Source organism: Monodelphis domestica, chromosome 1 (genome assembly GCF_027887165.1).
Source record: "Monodelphis domestica isolate mMonDom1 chromosome 1, mMonDom1.pri, whole genome shotgun sequence".
Lineage (NCBI taxonomy): Eukaryota > Metazoa > Chordata > Mammalia > Didelphimorphia > Didelphidae > Monodelphis > Monodelphis domestica.
In genome coordinates this window covers 376,591,595-376,618,704 of record NC_077227.1, presented here as the reverse complement: position 1 = coordinate 376,618,704, position 27,110 = coordinate 376,591,595, and the positions used below count along the sequence as shown (strand labels likewise).

The following is a 27,110-nucleotide window of genomic DNA, read 5'->3' as shown; positions in this document are numbered from 1 at the left end:
CATATTCAAAGTCTTTTTTATGTGCATGAACTTAATAGTCATAATAAAATCAGTCAGACGTTTCTGTACCCTATAATACAAGAGCCTGTTGTGGCTGTGTGGTTAAGAGGATTGGACTTGTGGTCAGGAAGATCTGAGCTCAAATCCAGCTACAGATCCTTTCTAGTCCTTTCACCTCCTTATGCCTAGGGGGCAGCTAGGTGGCTCAGTGGACTTGATTTCAAATCCAGCCTCAGGTATGTCCTATATATACTATTCTGGGCAAGTCACTTAACCTTTGATGGCCTGACCAAAGGATCCGCTGGATCCACTGAAGAAGGAAAAGGCAAACCAATTCCATATCCTGGCCAACTCCCCCCTTCCCCCCCATCATATCCCAAAGAGTTGAACATGACTAAATGATTATAGGATGGCAGAGTCTGTCCCACAACACCAGTTTTAGGAGAGATGGGTAAGGAAGCCTAGGAAGATCTCTAGCTTTTAACTGACCCATAACCAAATTCTTTTTTCATGTGCATGGACTGAATTTGGCCTCTTTTCTCCCACCCCCACTACCCCCCAATTCATCTGGTATCAATAAAACAAAGAGTCGTTCACAAATGAAGATTCTGAATGGCCTGAGACCAGAATGGGGAAAGGGAAAAGTGAGTGGCTTGGCCAGTGGGCATTGCAGGCTCTTAAAGCACTTCTTTTGGGGTGGCATTGTGTCTGAGTGACCAGCCTCTATTCCTGAGCACACCCAAGATGATCTGAAATGCTCGTGCTCCTTTCTAATGAGATTCTCTGTAAGAAACGGTTCTGATAAAATCTCTACAGGGTTTACTGCTGATTATCAGTCAGATATGTGCTGAGCTGAGCGCCATGTCTGCATTAATCTGAGTAATATCTGAGTTCAATCTTGGACTAATTGGTGAACCTAGGAAAGCCAGTGAATGAAACTGTTGTTTATGGCTGGAGCAACGAAGTGTCCGTGTATTTCTATTCAGGGAAGATGGGCCTGTGAAGGAAAGTGATTCTGTTCTGCCTGCCAGCTACACATTATAATTACAGTTCTTGTCAAAGTAAGATGTAGAGATAAAACCTATTCCCTAGACAGCCATTCTCACTAATCCCCTGGGAATCCCTGGCTTAATTAAATACCTGGTTTAAGCTCCAGGCTTGGGTGTTGGGTAGCGTATCTTCATTAAAAGCCAATACCATTGGTGCCCTGAGCAGATGCCAGCAATGGGAGATGCTGAGGTCTCGAACCATTCCAGGCTTAAGATCCTGGAATTACCAGGAAGAAAGTGAAAACCGAATGACATACAGAATCAGAAATGGGTTTCAGAGAACCAAGTCTCAGTTGGCTCTGGATGGCACCCCTTAGATGTTTGCCATGAGATGGTCATGGCCACAACTTAGCTGAGGAGCCATTATCCCAGGTCTCTCCCTCTCCAGCCTGAGGTGGAGTCTATCACATTTTCTTTATGGTATTCATGATATCCATACTAATATGTCAGTTTATTTTTTTTCCAAATTACTCTTAGGTAAACTTATTTGATTCTGACACTTTCAATATGAAATAGATGGGGTAAGCATGACTATGCCCATTTTACAGATGAGGCAAAGAAAAATACATTCATTGACTCAGATCACATACATAACCAATGGGAGGTCTAGAACTTTTGGAATCCAAGTCTGATTCATAGTTTGGTGATCTTTCCACTGCAAAAATTGCCTCTTGTGATCAAGCACTGTGCTTAGGGGAAAAAAGTAGGAAATGTGATATGGTGGAAAGATCATTGGATTTAGATGACTTGAGTCCATATCTTGGCACAGCTATTTGCTAGTTGCATAAAACTCAGAACTAGGTCTTCATTTTCTCGTCTGTAAAACTGATAGAGATGGACTAGATAATTTGAAAAACTTCTTCCAACTTTAATGCATCTCTCACTTGGGATGGTACTAGCATTCACATAGCATTTAAAAATTTCAGAAAACTTTGCAAATATTATTTCATTTAATCCTCACAACATGTTGAAGAAGATGCTATTATTATTGCCATTTTACAAATGGGGAAACTTGAGGCACAGATTGGTTAAATGATTTGTCCAGGGTCACACAGTTGATGTTTGAGAAAGTATTTGAACTCAGGTCTTCCAGACTCCTAGTCTAACATTCCATTCACTGGGTAACCTACTACTGAGATCTTCCTGCCACATAATCTGCTCCATGAACCAACGAACCACTTTTTCTTCCCTTTTGTATGTCCCCTTTTTTGCTTTTCCCCAAAGACTATGGATGAGACTTTTCCTAGTTACTCTAACCCTATGGGATTGCTCCCTTTGTGAACTTTTGTTCTCATCAGGCCAAATCTTGTTCCTGACAACATTTTGTTTTGTTTGTTTGATGGTTTGTTTTTCTCCTTCTCTCCTTTATCTCTAGGTAATTTTCCCCCCATGCCTGCCTTATGATTCCCAGTAGTGAATGAAGGAGAGGACATTCTAGGTTTAGAGGCTCATGGATTTTTGAGCTAAAAAGGACCTTGGAGCACATCTAGGACAACCCCTTCTTTTTTGCAGGTGAGGAAACTGAGGCCATATCCCCAGTTAGATTGTAAACTATTTAAAGACAGAGACTATGTATCAGCCACAGTAACTCAACCTTTGTAGGTGCTAAGTAAATGCTAGACTAGACTAATTCCCTCTCTCTTGAAAGAGATGTGAGTGCCACCTGCTATCCATTCCCACTCTTTTTTAAAATATAGTAACAAGTAGCTTTACAGAAAGGATATGCTTCAGTGACACTTGGCCTCGTACCTCCTGCAGCTTGATCAGAACAATAATTAAATCACCAGGTTCCATGTGACAGATATCATTTGGTACCTCCAGTCTGTTGTAGCCTAAGGGTTGAAGGGCTTTACCTGTTTTGAAAATATCTTTTGCCTGTTTTTCAAGTTCAAAACCAGCCTTAGCTACTTACTAGCTCTGTGACCCTGGGCAAGTCACTTAACCTCTTTGTCTCAGATTCTTCAACTGTAAAATGAGACTAATAATAGTACTTAACTCACAGGGTTGTTATGAGAATCATTAGTGAGATAATAAATTGTAAAGATTTTTTTAAACCCTTATCTTCCATCTTAGAATCAAGAAGAGTGTAAGGCCTAGGAAATGGGGGTTAAGTGACTTGCCCAGGGTCACACAGCTGGGAAGTGTCAGAGGCCAGATTTGAACTTAGGACCTCACATCTCTATATCTGGCTCTCAATCTACTGAATCACCCAGCTGCTACCCTAAATTGTAAAGTATTTATCACAGGGCTTGGCATATGGTAAGTACTATATAAAATGGCATTAGTAGTAGTAGTAATAGTATTTAGACTGAGCTGTTGGGAGGCCAAATAAGGTAATGGCTGTAAAGTACTTTGCAAATCTTAGAGCACTATATAAATGTTCATTATTATTATTATTATTATTAATTAGTTGCTCATGAAAACTCAGATTCAGGGATGAACTAAGTAGTCTTTTACTACTTTCCTGTGTTGCCTCTGGCCATGCAGTTCACCGGATGGTAAGATTTAGAGTTGAAAAGGACCTTAGGGATATCTAATTCAGTTCCCTAATTTTATAGTGGAGGTAACTGCAGCTCTGTTAGCAGAGCTGTAATTAGTGTGGGGTTCACTTTCTTCCTGAGGGCTGGGAGGAGTGGCAGGCCCTGATTGTTCTTTTGTTCTTTACTACTGCATGACCCAACCAGGTCATAAGTCCCATCCTTAGAGCCTCCCTGCCCCAGGATTGGCCTCCCCCCCTCCTTCCCCCTCCCCCCCCCATTTTCTGGAGGATGAGGCACTCACCCCTCTCTGAACCTGAAGTTGGACTATCCTCTCCAATGCCACTCCCCTACCCTCCAGGGGATGGCTCCCTTCTGGCCCTTCCTCCCCCATTTTTTTTCTCAAGGCAAGGGATGTCACTACCACCAAGAGAGGAGAAAGTGGCCCAAGAAGTAAGTAGCTGAACTGGGACTGGTCCTCAGCAGAGAGCCCCGGACCTTATACACAGCAAGTGCTCAGTCCATTTTCACTGAATGGGACATTAGATAAAACTCCAACTCCAACTAGATATATATTAATATATATTATATAATAGAAACTCCCATCAGGTAACGTCCAACACTAGCCTATTTTCAATCGTTAGGAGCAACCCAAGTGTAACACAAGGATATATCGGCACATCCTAGCTAGTGCCTGGGCAACACTTCTTCTTTCTCCCAAACCTAAAAAGGGTGACATTTCTGGAAACACAGAAGTGGGAACTCCCATCAAAAACAATGTTTAGCCTTGAACTGGGAATGTTCATCCAGCCCACCGGGGACCATGGCATTGCTTCAGGGCTATAACCCGAGGGGAGCAGGAAACCCCAAAAGCTCCATATCCCCTTCTCGTCCTCTGGGCTCTGTCCAGCCTTCTGCTGCTGCCTCCCCTCTGGGATCACTTCCCATTTACATTGCAGAGAGCCTGCATGTACACAGTTCTTTGGATATGTGCTCCCTCATCCGAATGGGAGCTCTTTCAGGGCTTGCCATCCTGTTTTTGCTTTTCCTTGCATCCCAGCTGCTTCCCAGCGAAGCCTGGCATGTAGTAAATACTTAATAAATGCTTCATGACTGCCTGACTTCCTGGAGCGAAGGAGAAGGAGGAAGCAGAGACTCTGATCCATCCCAGCCTCACAGAGAAGCAGGAGAACAATTGCCTGGGGGGCTGGGAAAAAGGCGATGCAGAAGTGTCATCGTGTGGTCTTGAGCTATGGGAAGAATTGCAACCCGGGTGCTTAAGATAACGCTCATGTACAGTCATTGATCTAACTGCAAGTGACAGAAAAACAGCTCGCTGCCCTCCATCTCCCAACACACATGATTATCCAGGCAGGGTGGCCCATCACTTACTGCTGTCACAGAGCATTCGCCCCTACATCGATCCCAATGCAAATCGCCAAACTCAATCAGGAGAATGACCCCATCACGGGGAGAGGGAAGTGACAGGACTCTGTCTACACTGCAGGGTGAGTGCTTAGCAGAACCACTCACCAATCGCACTTGTACCGGGAGCTCTCCTGCAACCACTTCCCTAGATGCAACCACTAGCCTCAGGAACTATTCAGGAAAGAATGATAATTATTTTAATTGATAATTATTATTCCTATTATTAGAGTTTGTTGTTGTTTAGTTGATTAGCCATGTCCTACACTTCATGAACTCAGTTGGGGTCGCTTGGCAAAGATAATGGATTGGTTTGCTATTTCCTTCTTCAGCTCATTTAACAGATGAGGAAATGGAGGTAAACAGTGTTAAATGACTTGCCCAGGGTCACATAGCTACTAAGTATCTAAGACCAGATTTGAACTCAGGTCCTCCTGACTCTGGGGCTGGTGCCCTATCCACTGGGCCACCTAGATGCCCAATTATCAGAATAACATTTATTATTTTTATAGTTCCTTAGGTCTTAGATGGTATTTGCATAGTTTATTCTGAAACTCATAACAATTCTGTGAATTTGGTGCTATTGTTATCCCCAATTTACAGATGAGGAAATTGAGGCAGAGCGAGATAAAGAGACGTTGAGAGTTAGAGGCCCTTCACCATATATCCCTGCCCCGCATTTACATCAGATGGCCCATTTCAAGTGTGGTGAATCACTGAATTCATACATATCTATTGAGGAAAGGGAAGTCTAATAAACATTCTCCTATCCTTGGTTCCAGAAAAGATTGTTTGTCCTTCCAGTATGAGGGATGAGATTACTTAAAGGACAAAAAAAGGCAGGGGTGAAATCAGGCAAACGTGCTTAGACTTGCCAGGCTTCATCTTCTCCCTCTAAGTTATGGTATACCTGCCTCTCCATCTTTCAACTTGAAAATGAAACTCTCCTGCTCAATAAATTTCGTTGGCTCACTATCACCTCTAGGATCATTTAGCATTTAAAGCCCTTCATGACCTACCATTTCCCTTTGTGGACTCTATGGTCCTGTGAAGTTGGTCTTCCTGCTGTTATTCATACATTTTATTTCCATCTCACCCTGCACCATACTTGGAATGCAATCCTTCATCATTTCCACCTCTTTGAGTTTCCAGTCTCCTTCAAAGATCCACTCAAATATCACCTTTTGGGAGAGGTTTTTCCTAATCCTCTCAGTGTCCTGTCCACTCTCTCTCTCTCTCTCTCTCTCTCTCTCTCTCTCTCTCTCTCTCTCTCTCTCTCTCTCTCTCTCCCCTTTGTAATTGTTTTTATATATTTAGAATATACTAATATGAGTAGTACATGCTGTCTCCTCTAATAAAAATATAAGCTCCTTAAGGGTAAGGAAATAGTCCATTAAAAAAACAAACAACTCTTACCTCCCATTTTAGAAGTAATACCATGTATTGGTTCTAAGGCAAAAGAGCCATAAAAGCTAGGCCATAAGGATTAAGTGACTTGTCCAAGGTCACAGAGCTAGAAAGTGTCTAAGGGCAGATTTGAACCCAAGATTTCCCAACTTCAAGCCTAGCTCTCTAACTACTTAGCCACCTCGATGCCCCCATGGAAATAGTTCATTTTTGATTTTTTATCCACAGTAAGTTTCATGATCCATGGCACATGCTTTATAAATCATTTTTGATTGATTGATAGTAATGCTTAGAATGCATAGGGTTTAGAATAGGTGAAGCTCCTAGGACCTAGCCATTTACCAAGTTCCCTCATGACATTCTTGACTTTGGAGACAATAACTTTATTATCCCTGATTATGTTATTCTTTTATTTTAAAAAAAATTGCCTCTAGGATAAAATCCAAAATCTACAGCCTTATAAGAGCTCAGTATTCATTTGAATTAGAGTACTTCTCCAACTGGTCCAATTGTGTCCAGAAACAGCTTTCCCAAAGCTAGAGGCCAGACAGGAATCTTTCTTGTCTCCTTGACCAGGCAGGGAGCAATGAGGCAGAGGACTCCAACTGGGGTACAGAGGGACAATGAGAGTAGGGGTGGGGTGGGGGAAAGGAGGTTAGAGAGCCTATTTAGCAGAAGCATCCCTCTAACCCAGGTAGTGAATACTGGGAAGATTCATGCCTCAGCTACTACAAACCAAAGGTCATGTTTTTCTGTGCCTTCCTCAGGAAGGGACTAAGAGGGGCATTCAGAGAGTCTCAGGAGGGGTCCCCAGCATACCATACAGGTGCCAGTCCAGGATGATGTCATGGTTCCCGGGAGACCATTCCGGATGTCTTCACATCACCCAGGGCAGTGGACAGGATATTTCTTACCAAAGCCCGACATTGATTCATCCCTGGCTCTCTCATGGTAATAAAAGTATCACTGCCTGGCTTAGGGCCCAGGGGCTGAGCTGTCACCTCCACTGACAAATGGCTCCTGTTTTACTAACTTCACCAAAGGCTTCTGGAAAACAATGAGCCTGAATAGCAAGCTTTACTGGAGTGAACTAGATCTCCTCTCTCTCTCTCTCTCTCTCTCTCTCTCTCTCTCTCTCTCTCTCTCTCTCTCTCTCTCTCTCTCTCTGTCTCTTTCTGGAAATGAATGGGCATCCGTCTAGGAAATTTTGAGTTTAGTCCTGCCTAGAGGCAGGGGAAGGGTCTATGTGACCTCCATGGACTCTTTCCACCCCCCTGGGATACTGTACAGCTAGTTTCTAAAGAGGACAAATGAATCTCCTGGAAGTGGTTGAATGTATTCAAATTTGCACAATTAAAAGTGTCATTAAGTAAATATGGAAACTGATTTTTGCCCAATGGAAACAGGCAATGTGAATTCAAATAACGTGCTGACCACACGCAGTATAATGGGAATCGTTATAATTCTACAATACCTATCAGTTTTCTGGTGGGCGGTCATCATGGCAGTACAGCTTCCTCCTCTTTCCTCCTCTGTTATTACCTCTTCAAACCTTCTCTTGAGGATATGGATTCTTACTGCTAAGGAGCTATGCTCTTCTTCAGTGATACAAATGCTGCCTTACATCTATTTGTGCAGCATTGTACAGTTACCAAAGGGACTTTACTGGCATTATTTTCTAATTCTCACATGTTCAAATGAACTACTGCATGTATATCAATAACTTGTAAAAATTAAAATTATATCTCATATAATTTAAATATTATATTTTATGAGGTTTATTAAAGATCATTAGAAATCAAAGAATAAAGAGAATACAAAATAAAAGTCATGTGCCCATGGCTGGTTAGCCATTTTTTAAATCCCCACCTTACCACCATCACTGCTGATTGCTGTATCATGCCCAAAGAGAGTGTGTGGGAGGCATTACCACCAGTTAAATGCCAATAATGTGATCTCACCATCCTGGAGATGCAGGAGAGATTATAGGGAATTTGGGGAAATACTAAGGACTTCTGGGGAATTAATTCAAAGGTTAAAAATCTCATTTATATAATCTGTAAACCTTAAAGTGATAGGAATATTCCAACTGTTATTCTAATTTTCTCATTTTGTTGTTATTTGAATACAGATAGAAAATCTCATGGAAGTAATGGCAACAACAATTATTACAGTGTTTTATCCATTTGTACAATAATCCACAGAACATTGACTATGAAGGAATAAAGGCAGGATAGATAATGACTTGTTCTGGCACCACAAGTGGCTACCCTGTGTTCATCAGAAGACCTCTAGTGAGTGGGAGCCTGCGTTCAAATACCACCTTGGACACTGATTCCATGAATATTTTTAGACAAGTAACTTTTTCTTCCTGGGACTCATTTTCATCAACTGTAAAATGAAAGGGCTGAACTAGATGGCTTCTTAGGTGCTTTTCAGCTCTAGCTTTGTGATCTCAGGTTGCCATTACACTTTCTCTTCTTCAGGCCACAGATTACCAGTACCATCTACTAATCCTCACATGTTATGAACTTAAGATCCTTTCTCCATCCTGGTTGCCTCTCCTTTAGGTAGTCTTTGGAGTCCTCTTTTCTTCAAATATGGCACTGAGAATTTAACACCATGCTCCAGAGCAAAAGACAGAAAGATGATTATATCTCTAGGCCTCTTCACACAGCCCAAAATCACATTTTTTTTTTTGACTGCCCAGGGACCCTATTAAATAATTTTGAGCTCACTCAAATCTCCAGATATTTTGTAGCCAAGCTTCAGTCTAACTTCATTTTCTTCATTTTTGTGCTTGTGAAGTTGATTTTTAAAAATCCAAGTGTAAGGGGGCAGCTGGGTAGCTCAGTGGATTGAGAGCCAGGTCTATAGATGGGAGGTCCTGGGTTCAAATTTGGCATCAGACACTTCCTAGCTATGTGACCCTGGGCAAATCACTTAACCCTCATTGCCTAGCCCTTACCACTCTTCTGCCTTGGAATCAATACACAGTATTGAACCTCATCAGCACCATGTTCCTCTCTCTCCCCATTTCCCATCCTCCATTACCTCCTTCCCCCTTTCAGCTCCCTTTTGTGTATTGGCTTCCCTCCCTCCCAATATAGCTCCTTGAGGCCAGGGACTGCCTTATTTTATGTTTACATCTGTATCCCAGGGAGTAAAAGAAAAGTAAAAGTTAGTTTCTAACAACAGCAACAATAATAAAAAAAGAATTAGTATGTAGGAAATAGAAGTCACTGTTGCTCTGAGGGGACATAAAAAGATAAATAAGAGGATCCTTTCCCTTAAGTAGCTTAAAATAAAATAATGGGATGTGCAGACACAGTAAAATGTGGACATGCTTAATAAATACTTATCGCCTTCCTCTGCCCTGACCATTTTCATTGTTTTTCTCCCTCTGCCACAATTCCCAACACTAGGATTTTCCCTACCCCTACCTTCTAACCTTAACCTTCCCAGCCTCCATTCCCAGCCAATATCAACCCATTGCAACCTTACAAATTCTTCAAGGCTAAGATCAGGCTCTACCTCATCTGTGAAGAATTCCATGATCCTCTCCCCACAAGAAGTGATCTCTTAGAACTTTCTGGGCTACCTTTCTTCCCTATCTCATCATATTATACATAATAGTGTAGCTTTGTATCTACAGACCTAGTTCCCTGATTCAAGATTTATTATTAGAAGTACACTTTCATTTTTCCTTTGACTCCAGATCTTTCCTCAAACTATCAAGGTTGTTATCCTTGGTATCCTGGATAGGAGCTAGGATATCCTAATCATCTTGGATTAAATTCCTAGACCACTAAATCTCTAAATTTATTTATTTATAACATTTTTCCAATTACATATAATAACAATTTTTTTATGTTATTTCAACAATTCTTTCCCCCCAGTTCCCACTCCCTTCTCATTAAGACAGCAAACAATTTATAAATCATTAAATTTAAAGGGCAGTCACTCACATAACCATTCTGGGGATGATTCCTCTCCTGCCCACTCTCTCCTCTCTCATCAATGGTCTCAGCCTACAAATATTTTTTTCCTCTCTCAATAGATCAGAAATCTCAGTGTTACTGTAATGAGCTCCCTTCTCCACTCTTAGGTTCTCTCAATCAAAGAAAAAGAAATCAAAAGAAAGCTAACAAAGGGAAAAGCAGGAACTAGGACTCAGAATACAAGAGTTACAAGCTCTAGCATTGCATTCTAATTGCCTCTTGTTTAATGATGGAAGGTTAGGGAGTCATTGGTAGGAAGTCATAACTTGTTCTAAGCTGCCATGTCAGTGTTAGTAACTGGCACCTATTGACCCTCAAAGAAAATCATTACTGTGCTAACACAAACAAAGAACCCTGGATTTGAAGGCAGAAGACCCTTCTAATTCTTGCTTCTGATACTTATTACTGGTGTGACCTTGAGCAAGAGACTTTACCCTATTTGTGCAAACTGTAACTAGACCAGGGAGAATGGAGCTTTGCTCCAGGGCAGTAAATTTCAAGGACACTCACATCACCAGCTCACAGATGATTGATCATGTGCTACTCTCTCCTCTCCCAGTAGTGGCTCTGTAGCAGCAGTGGTTGAATTTAAAGAAACTTCTTCCTCCTTCAGCAAATTAGAAATCTCATGGTTCCCACAGTGTACTATTGGGTCATATGCTAAGAAAGCCTAGTCATTACATTGAATTTCATTAGCTGCTACAATATGTTGTAGGCAAAGTTTGCACAGAAATACAGTATGATGTGGTACAAATTTGGACCCAAGACCATGCTTAGAACTGGACTTAAAGGTCACATAGTCCAATCTTCTCATTTTACAGATGAGAAAAACTAAAGCTTAGAGAGGTCCACAGATAGTAAGTATAGAAGCAAGATTGGCAGGCAGATGCTAACTATATAAATCTACATATAATGCTCTTGCAAATCTTTGTGGAAATTTAACATTAACCTGTACCCCCTTTTTGGCACTCCAAAACAACTTATTTTATTTTTTTTAAATCTTCCCTTCCATTTTAGAATCCTTTCTGCCTTGGAACCAATACTAGATAGTATCAGTCAATACCTAGTATTGATTCCTAGACAGAAAAGAGGCAAGGACCAGGCAATGGGAGTTAAGTGACTTGCCCAGGGTCACACATTTAGGAAGTGTCTGAGGCCAAATTTGAACCCAGGAGCTCCATTTCTAGGGCTGGGTCTCTATCAACTGACTTACCTAGCTGCCTTCACCCTATTTGTTTTTTAAAAGAAAAGAAAAAGGTTGATTTTAAGATTAAAACTACAAACATGTTTCTTTCCCCTCTATGAAGTAGGAAGGAGACAAGTTCTTTTTTCTGTATCTCTTGGATAGTGAAGCAACTAAATAAGCTCGACAAAGTCAGGCAGAGAAAAGTGAACATAGGCTGTGCCACCATGACTCCTGGCATCCAGAAGACCCTCCTCTTGTCTTCACTGAAATGGACTTCCCCAACCAAAGAGGCTTGGAAAAGTGATATAAATTGGGGGAAGGGAAGGAAATAGGGTCCTTTTCCTTGGAATCCTGGCCTGAGGAGGTGTGAGGTCTGACTGGAAGCAGTGGCCTACTAAGAGAAGAGTCGTCCACATGTGGCTGGTACCTTTTCTTTCTCTGGCCCATTTTTTATTATTTAATAAATGATTATAAATTAAGCTATGGTCTACCAGAGAATTTTAATCATAACATCTTAAAATACTATGTAAATAAAAAAACATTATATAAATGTCAGCTATCATTATATATCAGTTATTACTATTGTTATTATTGTTGTTCAGTCATTTTTCAGGCATATCTTACTTTTTGTGAACCCATCTAGGGTTTTAGATGAGGAAACTGAGGAAACAGGGCTGAATGACTGGCCCAGGATCCCCCAGATAGTAAGTATCTGAGTCCAGATTTGAACTCAGGAAGGGAGAATCATCCTAACTCCAGGTCTGGCACTCTATTTACTGTATCGCTTAGCTGACTCCCTATTATTATATTAATAATTATTATTATTGCCACTGCAATAGATTAGAGTCCCAGTTCCGACCCTTGGGAGTTATTTGACCCCAAGCAAACCAACCTCTCTGAGGTTTGGTCAGTTTCCTCGTCCGTGAAATGAGAATGATTTTCATATTTGTAGTACCTACCTTACAATTATTTTGAGGAAAGCACTTTCTAAAACTTAAGTGAAATTTTGGAGTATGTTCAAGAGAGAGATTTCTAGAGCAAGATCCCTATTCCTGACTCCCTAGAGTCCAGAGAAAAACCTGGACATAAGGCATATAGTTTTTTTGAGTCGGAATGATCTTGGATATCATCTTTACATGTATGTATATGGATGCACACACCCATATGGATGTATGCATGTATTTACAACATGACTGTATCTCTATCTTCTATCTCTCAATCAATTTTCATCTATCTCTCTAAGATTTCATCAATGTAAGGCACTCTCTGGTGAGGGAACTCTCTCCTCTACCAGATCAGAAACTGCTCTGCAAATTACCGTCTCAGAGCGTTACCTGGAACCACAAGAGGTGAAGTGAGCAGAGCCTCCTAGCCAGGCTGTGTCAGCAGTTCAATCATTTAATGATGTCATTAATAACAACTGACATTTATATGACACATGAACATTTTCGAAGCACATTATCTCATGTAAGCCTTACAATGACCCTGTGAGGTAGGTACTAGAGATAGTGGTTCTTTCCCTGTCCCCTTCTCTGCCCCACCAATCTTTCATTTTACAAATGACCAAAATGATACCTAGAGATAGAAATGATTTCCTTTCTCAGAGCCGTACAGCTTATTTTTTAGTAGAAAAAGCACTAGAACTCAGTTCCCCTTACTAAAATGCTGGGCTTTGGTGGGGAAAGGGAAGGTGCTACATTGCAATCTCAGGAGTGACATTTTGCCCAAATCCAGTCATGTATTTTTCTTCAGGAGGATGCAACCCTGAGCAGAACATCCAGAGACTTACATCACTGTCATTTCCTTTATCCAGGATAAGTTCTAGATTCTTCTAATTTGTGCCTTGGACTTAATACCCAGTGATCCCTCCAAATCCCCTGGTTGCTCTATGATGTCTACAGAGACATAGTATGATGCAAAGGGAGCTGGCCTGGGAGTTGGAGGACCTGCATTCAAATCTTGTCTATCAGTTATTGTGTGATCTTGCATAAAATGGTTGGACTAAATGGTCTGTGAAGTCCCTTGTAGGTTCTTTAGCCTATGACTCTGGCACCCAGAGACCATAAGGATTAATCAGATTGAGGGGACTCCTTGCCACAGGAAGTTCTGCCTAATTAAGGCCTAATCAGCTACATTAATCTTCCTCCTTGGATTGTGCTTTTTTTTATTATTATTATTAGTTTTGTCTGTATCCTAGGAAAGTCTGTGCTTTGGGTTGAGTCTTAAAATCCCATATCATTGATATTCTATGTTGGAACAGACACTTGAAAATCCTGTAGATTTGTTCTATTCCTCAAGTCCACTTAAATGTAGCAATTTTTAAAAATGGCAAATTTAACATAGAAGATCTATTTGATGGAGTGTTCCTTTTTTTTTTTTTTTGGTGAGTGATAATGATGCATTCATTTATTCCCTGTGGCAGTGGGCCAGAGTATCTAGATATTTGGCTTCCTGGGCAAATTAAATTGAACTGGGCTGGGGTGAGGGTCTAACGGACCACCCCTTCTGTTCATGGTTGAACTACATTGAAGGCAGAGGTCATAGGAGTTGAGGAAATTAAGAAATTTAGGGACCAGAAGTGTGTCCAGAAAGGAGAAGGGATTGAGGTGGAGATGAAGACTTAGTCTTACTGGGGATGAGGGGGTAGAAACCTAGAGGTCACATAATAAGAGTCACAAGGATATGGACAAGATAGAGTTAACATTAAAAGAGGAGAGATGGTTCTGGGGTCATTAGACAAGAAGAGGGTAGAAAAATGATGGTGAGTGTTCCAACTCCTCCTTCTGGCCCTGTGATGCAGGTGGTATAAGAGAAGGAAAAGCCAGCTCTGGAGAAGCCTTGTCTAGGGAGATATCAAGGAAAATCTAAGTGTTAGAGTCCCAGAAGATGAAAGATCTGTGAGAAATTGATGTAACATTATCAATTAAGAGCTGGAAGGGAAATGGATATCATCTACTTCAATTCCTTCATTTTGCAAGATGAGTCAACTGGGACCCAGAGAGGAGAATTGATTTGCCTGTCATCATATAGGCAATAAATGACAGATACTAGATTTGAACTCAGATCTTCTGACTCCAATTCCAACTATCTTTCCATTACACTACTACAGAGTGTAATACTTATAAAGGGGTGCTTATAAAGTTCTTGGTTCTTAGATAGAATGTTAGGCCTGGAGTCAGGGAAGGCTAAGTTCAAATCCAGCATCAAATGCTTATTATCTGTTTGACCCAGGGTAAATCACTTAACTCTGCTTGTCTCACTCTTCTGATCTATAAGATAAGATGCAGAAGAAAATGGCCAATCACTCCAGTCAAGAAAATCCCAAATAGGATGTAGACTCTAAATGATCACCCTAGTATAAATGTCAATAATATGGACATAGGTCTTGATCAATGACACATGTAAAATCCAGTGGAATTGTGCATTGGCTACTGGAGGGGGTTGTGGGGAAGAGAGGGAAAGAGGATGAATCTTGTAACCATGGAAAAATATTCTAAATTAATTAATTAAATAAGATTTAAAAAAAAGTAAGTTCCAAATAACCACAGAGGAAGATTCTTCTTAATGGAAGGAAAGGAAGAGAGGGAGCTCTTAAGGGAGGGAATTTGAATGTGGCAGCAGTTGACATTGACTGATAATCCTCCTGCTCAGTTGATTCTGAACCAATCTCAGGTCCTTAGGCCAGGCAGTTCCCTTGGGTTACAGGGAGGGAGAACACAATCTACCCAGACCTTGTGGAAAGGAATTCTTAGAACGAGCTGTATTGATTATAAGACCTTGAGGAGGAGGAATAGCTCAGGGCTTTGCCACTTGGAGGATGATGAGGACATCCACCTGGCTCTCCTCACTCACCCTGCCCCACAGTGGTCAGCATCTGGGATGTAGCCCCATGGTAGTCTTGGCTCCTTCTCCAACTGCACAGAGGTACTGTCCCCTGGTGCTAGGGAGAGCTCTAGAAATGCCCTCCAGAGAGGGTTGTTACTCTTCCATTGGGGTCATAGTGTAGTAGATAGAGAGCTGGAGTTAGGAAGATCTGGATTCACATGCCACCTCTGTAGCTTATATTATTCTGGGCAAGTCACTTACATTTTCCATACCATGGTGTGGTCCTCTGTAAAATGGGGGTGGGAAGTTGAGACTAGATGGCTTGTGAGGTTCCTTCTAGCTCTCAGTCTCCGACCTCTGCTCTCTAGAACAATGCCTACTTTACCACATCATTCTTCTGGCATAAGAGGACATCGACCTTGAGCCTAGATGATTAGATGCATGTTCTAATAGCAGCCCAGAGTGCATTCTTAATATTCTCCAGGCTTGTTTGTGTTTGCCCCAAAATAGTCTTGAGTCCAAGATCTTGTCTGTCTCCACTCTCCGTCATATGTCCATATATCCAGGAGGCAAAGGTTTGGTCCAGTCTGATTCAATCCTTCTCCCCTCCCGACAAATCTCTCACAAACATCCAGGGTTCATGGAAAACTATTGGAATGTTTATGGTGCAGGGAAAGGTGCAGGGCAGAAATGAGAACACATTCCTTATTCTCCCCTGCAGTCTGTCTTGTCGCCCATCGCTTTTAGAGTCAAGAGAAAAGAGACTTATGTTTCACTATGAATATTGAAAAAGCCCAAGACAACAAATCACCAGAAAAGACAGAACAATGGGATTCATTTAGCAACTTCACCATCCTGGCTGAGGCTATATAATTTTTTGTAATTTAAGTTTGCAACTCAGAAACAATATAGGTCCTTGGAGTCCATATGTTATGAGAAGCTATTATTGAGCTAAAAATGTGGCTTGGCAGAGTAGATGGAGAGCTCAAAGTCAAGATGTCCTGGGTTCAAATTCCATCCCTGCCACATCCTGGTTGTGTGAGCCTGGAGGGGTTCCCTCATTTCTCAGAGCTCTAGGCAACTCTCTAAGACCACTAGTTATAAGGAAAGTTATTTTCCCCCCAGATTATATGTCAATATAATTTTTAATAATGGCTTTATGACATTTTTCTATCCTTTTCCCTTTCTTCCCCTCCTTATTTCCCCTCTCTGAGACAGCAGGTAATATGATGTAGGTTGTACATGTGTTATCATACAATATATATTTCTATGTTCATCATGTTGTGAAAGAAGACATTTATCTCTTACACTAGAGAAAAATTCAGAGAGGAAATAAAGTGAAGAATGGTGTGTTTCCGCCTGCATTCTGACTCCATCAATTTCCCTTCTTTGGTGGTGGCTAGCCTTTCTTGTCATGAATCCCTTGGGGTTAGTTATCCTGGATTCTGGCATTGCTAATCATAGCTAAGTCATTCTGTAGGGAAGACTCTGATCTATATTCATATAGTGAATGAGTTTCCTCACCTGGGAGTTCAGGAAACCAATAAATTCATGGGTCTCTGTCCCTATCCCTATCCCTATCCCTATCCTCAAGATAAACACATACTAGTGCGATGGTTAATCCCAAATACTCTGGGAAATTACTGTGAGGTAAATTAAGATTGTTTTGTTAATTCCAGTGCCCTACCCTCACTTGAATTGGGAGGTTCCTTGGGGTGGGAAGGTCACTGGAGTAGGCATCCTTAAAGATCTGGATCCAAATTCTAGCTCTACCATCAGAACTCCATTCGATTTCCTAATCTGTAAACTGAAGATAAGAATAATGGGATACTTAGTTTGTAGGGTGTTCCAAATCTCTTAGTGCAGTTTTGTTTAGTCATTTGGTTGTGTTTGACTCTCTGTGATCCTGTGGACCAGAACATGATGATATTGTTCATGGGGTTTTCTGGGCAAATATTCTGGAGTGATTTGCATTTGTTTCTTCAGGGGATTAAAGCAAATAGCAGTAAAGTGATTTGCTCAAGAGCACACAGTTAGGAAGTATCTAAGGTCAGATTTGATCTCAGGTCTTCCTGAGGACTCTATTCACTGAGTCACCTAATTGCCGCCTATGGTAGCTTTAATAGCTTAAAATTGAACTTAGATTTTTGGGACACTCTGTATAGGTATAATTTCACTTAAGCCTCTAACATCCTTGTGAGGAAGGCTTTATGTGTTTTCTATATGAGGGAAGCAGATTGGTACAGTCAAATGAGCACCAGATCTAGAGTCAGAAGGCCTTATTCTGGAAACTTGCTTCTCTCTCTGCCATTTACTGGAAGTATGACTATGGCCAAGTCACTTAACATGTTGTATTTTAGCTCATAAATCTATGGTTTCTATTTCAATAAATGAGGAAACCAAGATTAAGAAAAGTTGAACATAGTGCCCGGCACAAGAAATATTTATTGAAAAATATGATTGAGTGACTTGCCGTGGCTATGTGCCTAGTAACTTTTGGAGGCAGGATTTGAACCTGGATTTTTCTGACAACTTTAGGTCCCAAACTGTATCTTTTATGCCACTGGGTTATCATAAAGACCAACTAAGGTAATACCTTTGCAAATTGACATGGTAGAAGGCTAGAACCAGAAGAAACTCTAGAGATGACACAGCCCAACATCCTCACTTTACAAATTAGGAAACCCAAGGCTGAAGAAGAATAAAGAAAATCTGAAGTGATTTTCCTAAGGTCTCTCAGCTGGTAAGGGGAAGGGAAAGGTCTAGGATCTAGATCCTCATCCAGTGATCTCCTAGCCACACCATACACATCATGCCATAGAGGATTATTATTACTGTTGTAGCTACAAGGGGGATAATAATAGCACTTACCTCAGAGTTGTTGTAAGGATCCAATGAGGGGATATTTGCAAAGTGTGTAGCCCAGAGTATTTACTATATAAATGCTTATTCCCTTACTGTCATAGTTTATGAATTCTACTGAAATGTAGGGCAGGTAAGTGGCAGAGTAGATAGAGTGCCTAGCTTAGAATCAGAAAGATTTGAGTTCAAATCCAGCCTCACAGATTTATTATCTATTTTACCCTGGGAACTTAACTTGGTTTGCCACAGGAGAAGGAGATGGCAAACTACTCCAGTATCTTTGCCAAAAAAAAAACAAAAAAACAAACTACCTCCTCCAAAAAAAAAAAAGGGAACACAAAGAGTCAAATTGGGCTAAAAAAGGAGTAAATAACAACATTGCCTACACACACACACACACACACACACACACACACACACACACACACGTGTGTGTGTGTGTGTGTGTGTGTGTGTGTATATATATATTTAATGTGGATACAGTTTTTAATATATTACAATGATCAACATACTTGATGACCTATTTCCAGAAGAATAAGTTCAATACCATCTACTATATAAATTAATCTAGAATACACAAATAATGAGAAATATTAAATATAATAGAATCCTTTCCACATCTTAGGGACTAGGTGAAGAGCATTCCTATTATCTGAAAAATCCAGATAAAGCTTTTTGCCTTCCCTTTGTACCAAAAAAGAAGTCTTGAGTTTCTTCTTTTTCTTTTAAGGGGTATTTACAGAATCTTATTATAAAAATTGGGTTAAGTATGCAGGGGGAAACTTTAACTTTTTATTTACTTCAACTTAAAAATTATTTATAGTGTATTAAAGATAAAATATGTTGAGATATATTTTATATAGATTACATTTTATACATTTCTGAGTTTCTAAACTTTTTTTATGTTGTCTGAGGCTTCCACAAAACTCTCTTCAAAACTCTTCCCATTTGATTTCTTATGCTGACCCGCGATACATCAAAACCACAATGGGGAAATTCATGATATGGAAGGGATATGTGTATTTCCTTCAAAAACCTGGGATGTCCTCTCCCACCAATACACACAGCATCCTTAGGAAGAGTGAAATACTGAAGGAACAAAGATGAAGGGACGGGCACATGTAGAATATTTGTAGATGCATGTGTACAAAGGACAGCTTTGTTCTCAAATGCTGCAAAGCTGCTGAAGTTGTGCCCTAATGATATTATCATTCTGCATCTGATGGGCCTACTTCCCTTGGATGTGGCATGTACTTTACATTAAAATAAGAGAAGAAAATATCTATTCAGAGGAAAGAGTAGGTAGGTAAGATAGAGGTTTGGCGGAGGCCCAATTTCCTATAAGAGGAAGCCGAGGTGAAGGAGAGAGCTAGAAAATGAATGGTGGGCTCCAGACTGGGTAAGATGTTGTGAAAACTCTGCAGTCTGAACCCAGGGTTCTAGGGAAAGAAGTCCAATTTCCAATGGGAAGAGGCTGAGGAAGGGGCCAGAGTGTATAGGCCATGTGACTTAAAGGGACTGGAAAAGTTCCTGGAGTATTAATGGCTAACAGTGGTTGATTGTGTTACCCATCTTACATAATTGTTTGCATTTGAATTTTGGTCACCTTATGTAAAGGGAATAAGTAGAGTTGATATTTTGGAGTAATAGAGAAGATGGAGGAATAGGGTTTGTCTTTCATGCTTTACACGTATTATCTCATTTAAACAGTATAGTGTTTTGCACAATGGCAGTATCATAGCGAATGAGGTTTATCTGAGGCATGATTATTGTTTATTGAAAACTCATTTGATCATCGCAACAACTTTGTGAGGTAGGTCCTATTATTATTCCCATTTAATAGCTGAGAAAACTGAGGCATACAACAGTTAAGTGACTTTTGCAGGATCATGCAACTAGTAAGTATTTGAGTCTATACCTGAACTGTAGTCCTCCTATCTCTAGAAACAGTGCTCTATTCATGGTGCCATCTAGCTGCTCCTAACAGATTTTTATAAAACAAAGTATTTTTGAGATGGGATTTAAAGAATAAAGAATTTAGGTGAAAAATTGAAGGAATGTCATTCAAGTCATTCAACAAATATTTATGAAGTGTCTGCTTTATGCTTGACATTGTGATAAGTGCTAGGGATACAAAGAAAAGCCAAGTAAATAAAGAGATAAATAAACCATTCCCTCAAAAAACTTACAATCTATTAGAGACATTCAAGCATAGGTAATAGTCTTGAGTAAAGACATGAGAGACCATTGTACATTTAGAGGTCATAAAGTTGTCTACCTTGGTTGGACTGTAGTATGCATAAAACTAAAAATAACATGAGATCTCTGGAAAGGTAGGGTTGAACTCTTAAATACAAAGCAGAATGTTTTGTATTTTATTTGGCAGACAGTAGGGAGCCATGGCATATTTTTTAGTAGAAGAGTGACCTGACCAGATCTATACATAAGAAATATTATGGTAGTAATATTAAGAATGAGTTGGGAATGTGAAGAGGATGGAGTGGGAGAATCTTTTTAGGAGGCTATTGAGATAGGATTTGATTAGACCTATGATTCCATTGGTAGAGGAAAATCTCAGAGAGCTAACTCCCTCTATTAACCCAGATATTCAACTATTTTGTTACTTACAGTCTTAGAAAATTGCCTGGAGTCACTGAGCAATTAAATGACTTTTCCAGAGACTGGAACTCAGATTTTTCCAACTCTGAACTGGTTTTCTGGGTACTATTCCACACTGTATCATCTAAGCTTGTTATTGAGGGGCTCTATCTTTGGTAGGGGTATAAGAAAACAAAAGGATGCCAGAGGTGGGTAGAATTGCTTAGGATTTTATCAGATATGAGAAATGAAGAAGAGATAAGACTCAAAGAACTTCAAATTTAGGAACATAGAAATTAGAGTGGAAGTATAATGATGCCTCAGATAAGGTGAAATTAGTGGGAAGGACAGGTTTAGAGAGAAGGATAATAAAGATTTGAGAAAAGTTTCTCTCAAGGTGCTTGGTGGGACCAGTTGAAGTAGATGTCCTGAAGAAAGTTGGAAATATGGTAGGATTTCAAACTTGTGGTCAGGACTTGACAAAGAGATTGGAAGGTTATCTCCCCAGAGGTGGTAATTAAATCTGTGAGAATGAATGACATCAGAAAGAATGAGTTTGTAGAAAGATAAAAGATTGAGGGCAGACTCTTGTGTAACTTCATATTTATGTAGAATCGGTGCCCTTGAATTGTGGTGCTAGAGAAGACTTTTGACAGTCCTCTGGATAGCAAGGAAATCAAATCAATTGATTCTTAAAGAAATTATTTCAGACTATTCATTGGAAAGTCAAATACTGAAGCTGAAGCTGAATGCTTTGGTTACATAATGAGAAGACAGGATTCATTGGAAAAGACCCTGATGTTAGGAAAGATTGAGGGTAAAAAGAAGATGGCAGAGGTTGAGATGGCTAGATAGTGTCATGGAAAAAACAAACATGAGCTTGGACAGACTTTGAGAAAAATGGAGGATAGTAGGACTTGGTCTGTCATGGTCCATGGAGTCACAAAGAGTAGGACACAACTGAACTTCTGAACAAAAATAACTCATATAGTTTGCTTTTCTTCATGCCTTTTCAAAAAAAAATCTCTTTTGTGAGAAGCAGTGTGATGATTCTCTGATTCCTTGAGGTCCAGCACCCTTCATATCACATCTTATCTAAGTCATATCCAGATCATCTGGGCAACTGCCTGCTCTTCCCTGGTATAAGCCAGCCTTGGACATAGCAAACAGTTCGAAGCACTGCCTTCCATGTTCTCAGAAGAAGAGGAGGGAGCCCCAATTTCATACAATATTCAATTATTCTGTAAAACCACCCGGCTTGCTGAGATAACTGGCTTGCCTTTGATGTTTCCTTTCCCATACATACTCCTCCAGCCTGAGCTAAATTCTTGTAGGTTTTTCTCTGCCTCATTTTTTTGGACTGATTACATTAAGTGGGACAGCTGTATAAGTAAGTTTTGCAGATTTATTATTTGCATCAAGCTGCCCAGTCTGCTTGCTAAGGGTTTTTTCTTTTTTTTCTTTTTGATATGTTATTAGGGTTTTAACCCAATCCATCTTGTATCAGCTATTTTCTAAACTATTATTCAGTTCTTACTTAAGGGACCATGTTAATGCTGTTATAAACTCACATTTTTGGCCTCATTTCTGGTATGTGATCTTAAGAACAATATTATGCCTGTTAGTATCTCCTACTTAGAGGCTTCTCTGATCATTAGCTTGCCCCTTCCCACTATGAGAGCCTTTTTATCAATCACTTTATATTTATTTTGAATAGATTTTGTATCCACTTATTTTTTGTAAACCCTTACCTTCTGGCTTAGAATCAATGCTAAGCATGAATTCCTAGGCAGAAGAGTGATACGGTCTAAGCAATTGGGGTTAAGTGACTTGCCCAGGGTCACAGAGCAAGAAACTGTTTGAGGCCACATTTGAACCCAGGACTTCCTGTCTCTAGCCCTAGATTTCTATCCACTGAACCACCTAGCTGTCCCTGCACTTACCAATATATGTTGGTGTTGTCTCCTTGAGGACAGATACTGTTTTTGTCATGGGATCCTGGGAACACACAGATTTAGAGCTGGAAGGAATCTTAGAAGTCACCAAGTCCAGCCTTCTTATTTATAGATTTATAGATGAGGAAGATGGGGTCCAAAAAGGTGAAGTCATTTGTTCAAGGTTACCCAGAGAATAAGTGGTATGCCTTGGATTTGAACTCGAGCCACCCAAATATATATCCAACACCCTTCCTATAGCACTAGACACTTAATAAATGTTTATTGGTTGATCAAAAGAAGAAATTATGATAGCCATGAAATAATCAAATCACAAAACATCATTAATTCACTGATTCAAAAGGCAGTTAGTATGTACCTCCTACACGCCAGGAGCTTTGCTGGTGCTGGGGATAAAAACAAAAACAAAACATTCTCTGCTTTTGTGGAGTTTACATTCTATTGCAGGAGTGGGAGGTCTAATATATACATGTGCAAGTAAACTCAAAGTAACTTGGATGGGAAGGAATTGGAAACACCAGAAAAGGCTTTGGGGGACATGTGGTATTTGAGCTGAGTTTTGGAGGAAGCTAAGAATTCTCTAAGAGGGAGTACACTCCACATAGAGGGCATGTCAGAGTTGGAAGCGAGTTCCTCCAAAGCCTGTATGGAGAAGATGTGGAAACTGGGACCCAGGGCTCTTCCTCACCTCTTAGTCACTAGGTCTGCCCTCCTTCCTTACCTCCCAAGGTCATGCTAAAAGTTCACCATTAACCCATCCTCAGTAGGTTACTAACCTTCAATATCTTAAAAGTCAATTAAAAAATGAATGTTAAAAAAAAGTATTTGCCTCCAGCTCAAAGATGAGTGATTCTAAGAACGAGGATTAAAAGCCAGGTCTCCCAACTTCTGGGCAACTATTCTTTAAGCTCAACTTCCCCTTCCTATCTCCATACCATTGTACATTGTCCCCTTTACCTTGAGTGTCCCCTCCACTCTTTTCTGAATTAGAGTCATTCTTCAGGATACAGATGTGCTCCCACCTTTTCTGAAGAACCTTCACCACTTTTATTCACACTGGAGGAAGGAAATTTACTGAAGGAAGGAAACAAGCAGGGGCAGCTAGGTAACACAGTGGATAGAGTGCCAGGCTTGGAGTCAGGAATAACTGAGTTCAAATCCAGTCTCAGACACTAACTGTGTGATCCTGGAAATTCACTTAACTTTGTTTTCCTCAGTTTCCTCATCTCTAAGAAGAACTGGAGAAATAAATGGCAAATTACTCTAGGATCTTTGCCAAGAAAACCCCCAAAAGAGTCATGAAGAGTTGAACATGACTGAATAAGGACTAGGCAAAATCAGTATCAGATATGATCTTATGATGTACAAGGCAGTAGGCTAAGAGCTGAAGATACAAATATAAGCAAAGAAAAACAAAAACAAAAACAAAAACAAAACAAAAAGAATGTCTCTACCCTCAAGGAGTTTATGTTTCAATGGGGGGAAGACAGCTCACAAAAGGTAGCTGAGAAGAGTGAAGGAGGAGATATATAAAAGTACCCCATAGGGGAGCATGGTTGTAATGACTAGAAACCAGGAACAAGGCTAGTAGGAGAACTGAACACCCAGCTTGGGACCCTTTGCTGAAAGGAGGTCCCAGGAAGAACTCATCAATGGGACAAGAAGGCAACTTCTCAAGTAGGGCTGCCCTCAGCACTGAAATAAATTAGAAGTACCATCTCTCACTTGTTAGCCATTTAACCACATGCTATCTTTTGTATTATTATTATTTTTATTTTTATGTTCAGTGACTCTGTCTCCCCAACTGGTCTATAAACTTCTTATCTGCTACTTCCTTCAGTCCTGCTCAGTAGCTGTCAGAGCCCCTTGAATATAGGAGATAGTCAATAAATGTTTGTTGCTTGCTTAATTCTAAATTATTGCCAAGACATGATAGGTCCTTGGTTCTGTATGATGGCCAACTATTATCATTTTTATTATCTTCACTATTATTACTAAGCCTGACAATCCAACTCTTGGCTCAGAGCCTAGAGCATCGTAAATCCACAGAGGGGAGCCCTCTTCTAATGGGCAAGAAGAGTTGGCTCTCCCTAGAGCAAGAACTGCTGGTGAGAGATTTTCCTTTCGCTACCCAGTTCTGAAAGGTTTATTCCTGTCACCGTATAGCTAAAACGTGAGAAAAATGGTTTGTTATCATTCTTCGAAATATAAGGGCAAAGAAATTTTAACCCTTGTTTAGCTATTCTATCATTTCCTTTTCAGAAAGATCCAACAGGATAGATGATAAAAACCCTTCAGGGTAGTCAAACAGTTAGAGTAGGGAGTCTCTGAGAGATAGCTTGCTGGTGAAGTATATTTAATAACTGAGTCAAACTTACTGGAGAAAGTCTAGAAGCAATCAGTCATTAAAGTGAAAAATACTACAGGGCTTCTGAGAAACAGCAGAAGTAATGGCAACAAGAGTATTCAGCTGTCTTGGATCTACTAAATCGCCTCATCACACATCAAATTGAAGCCTTAAAGTCAGTGGGACAGAAAAAATGGTTCAGGAATTATAATGGTTGTAAAGGGGGTGGGATGCAGAAGTGGAGAGTCTATGTATTCACATTTATCCTTAGCCTACAGGGCAGTGGGAAGCATCATCACAAAAAAATGGAAGAGTTGGAAGCCTCTTAGTCCAACATGCAGCTGGCCAAGGATCCTTTCTATGACATGCCCAAAAAATGGCTTTCTAGTCTCTAGTCTCTTCAGTGAAGAGAAACCTACTTCCTCCTGAAGTAATCTATTTCATTATTCCATAGCTCTAATTGCTACTGAGATTTCCCTCCCCCTACTCCATTAAATCAAATCTAGATTTGCCTCTCTTATTCCACTGTGGTAGTTATATCTCCAGGAATCATGTAATCCCCAAATCAGAGAACAATGTTATCCATCATTTCTTCCAAGATAAAAAGGCCAAGTATCTCAGGACCCAGGATAGATGTCTACGGACTCTCTGAGACATCTTTTCAAGTTGAAACTTATCCATTGATGACTATTTTTGAGAACTTTGGTCAGTTACTTTGGGTCATTTGATCAATTCTAAATTGACTTATTGTCTAGCCTGTATCTTCCTGTCTTGCCCAAAAGATAACCATAGAGATTTTGTCAAACATTTTGCTGAAATTCATGCCTATATTAAAGTCTACTAGGTCATGCATTACACTCATGGTCTATTGATTTAGTAATACTGTCACAAAAGGAAATAAGGTTTATCGGGGATGATCTATTCTTTAAAAAAAAATTAACTTCCATCTTAGATTCAATATTGTATATTGGTTCCAGGGTAGAAGAGCAGTAAGAGCTAAGCAATGGAGGTTAAGTGACTTGCCCAGGCCCTCACAGCTAGGAAATGTCTGAGACTAGATTTGAACCTAGGACCTCTGAGGCTAGATTTGAACTCTAGGCCTGACTCTCAATCCACTGAACAGTATTCTTGATGAAGCCATCCTAGCTTTTAGTGATCACTAGTTCCCTTTGTAAAGTCTCATGAAGCATTCCTTTCTGTGACATATTTTAGAAGTTTGTAAGGAATAAAAGTAAAATTTGTCAGTCTATAGTCTGATGACTTCACTATCTTTCCCTTTCATGTTGGGCTGACATTTTTTTCTTCTGTGGCACCTATCCTGTTCTTTGTGATCTTGAGGAACTACCACTGACTTGGTAATAACATCTTCCAATTCTTCCATTACATCGGGATGCAGTTCTTTGGGGCCTTGTAACTCATTAATGCTGTCTGATTGTTACACAACTTTTCATTGGTCGCTCCATCCCAGTGTTTACCTTGATTCTATCCTCAGTCTAAAGAACATTCTTCTTGAAAAAGAAAACATAAAATAATAACAGAACATTTTAAATTCTCTATTATTTTTAACACTGTTCCATTCTCCTTGAAAGAAACAAAAAGCAAAAGCATCTTTCCATTGTCTGTTTCTCTTCTTGCCTCAACGTAGCTAAAAATCCTGCAATTTTTGCTCTCCTTAGCACTTCTGACCTGCCTCAGCTCATTCTGAGCTTTAGCATCCCTTATACTTCTTACAAGACTATTTTGCTATCATCAATTTAATTATCATTCTATTACTTTCTCTTACTTCCTTTTTCTGTACTTGACTAAAAAATGTAAGCTGGTTACTGAGTTTCCTGTGTATTCACATTGGTTTCATTTCTCCCTTTTCCCTTTTATTGGAACAATTTCTGCTCCTGTTTTCAACATTTCATTCTTGAGAGCCTCCCATCACGTTTGGGGAGCTAATTCCCCTATAAAATATTAAGCCCTGGGATTCTAT

General features: G+C 40.1%; 1 protein-coding gene and 1 pseudogene across 4 annotated transcripts in view; one reads left to right on the top strand and one right to left on the bottom strand.

The window, feature by feature from the left end:
- Positions 1–27,110, bottom strand: part of KCNIP1 (potassium voltage-gated channel interacting protein 1) — a 598,407-nt gene that overhangs the window by 269,275 nt on the left and 302,022 nt on the right. The gene's annotated exons all lie outside the window — the stretch shown is intronic.
- On the top strand, positions 19,948–20,104 carry LOC130456809 (U4 spliceosomal RNA; annotated as a pseudogene).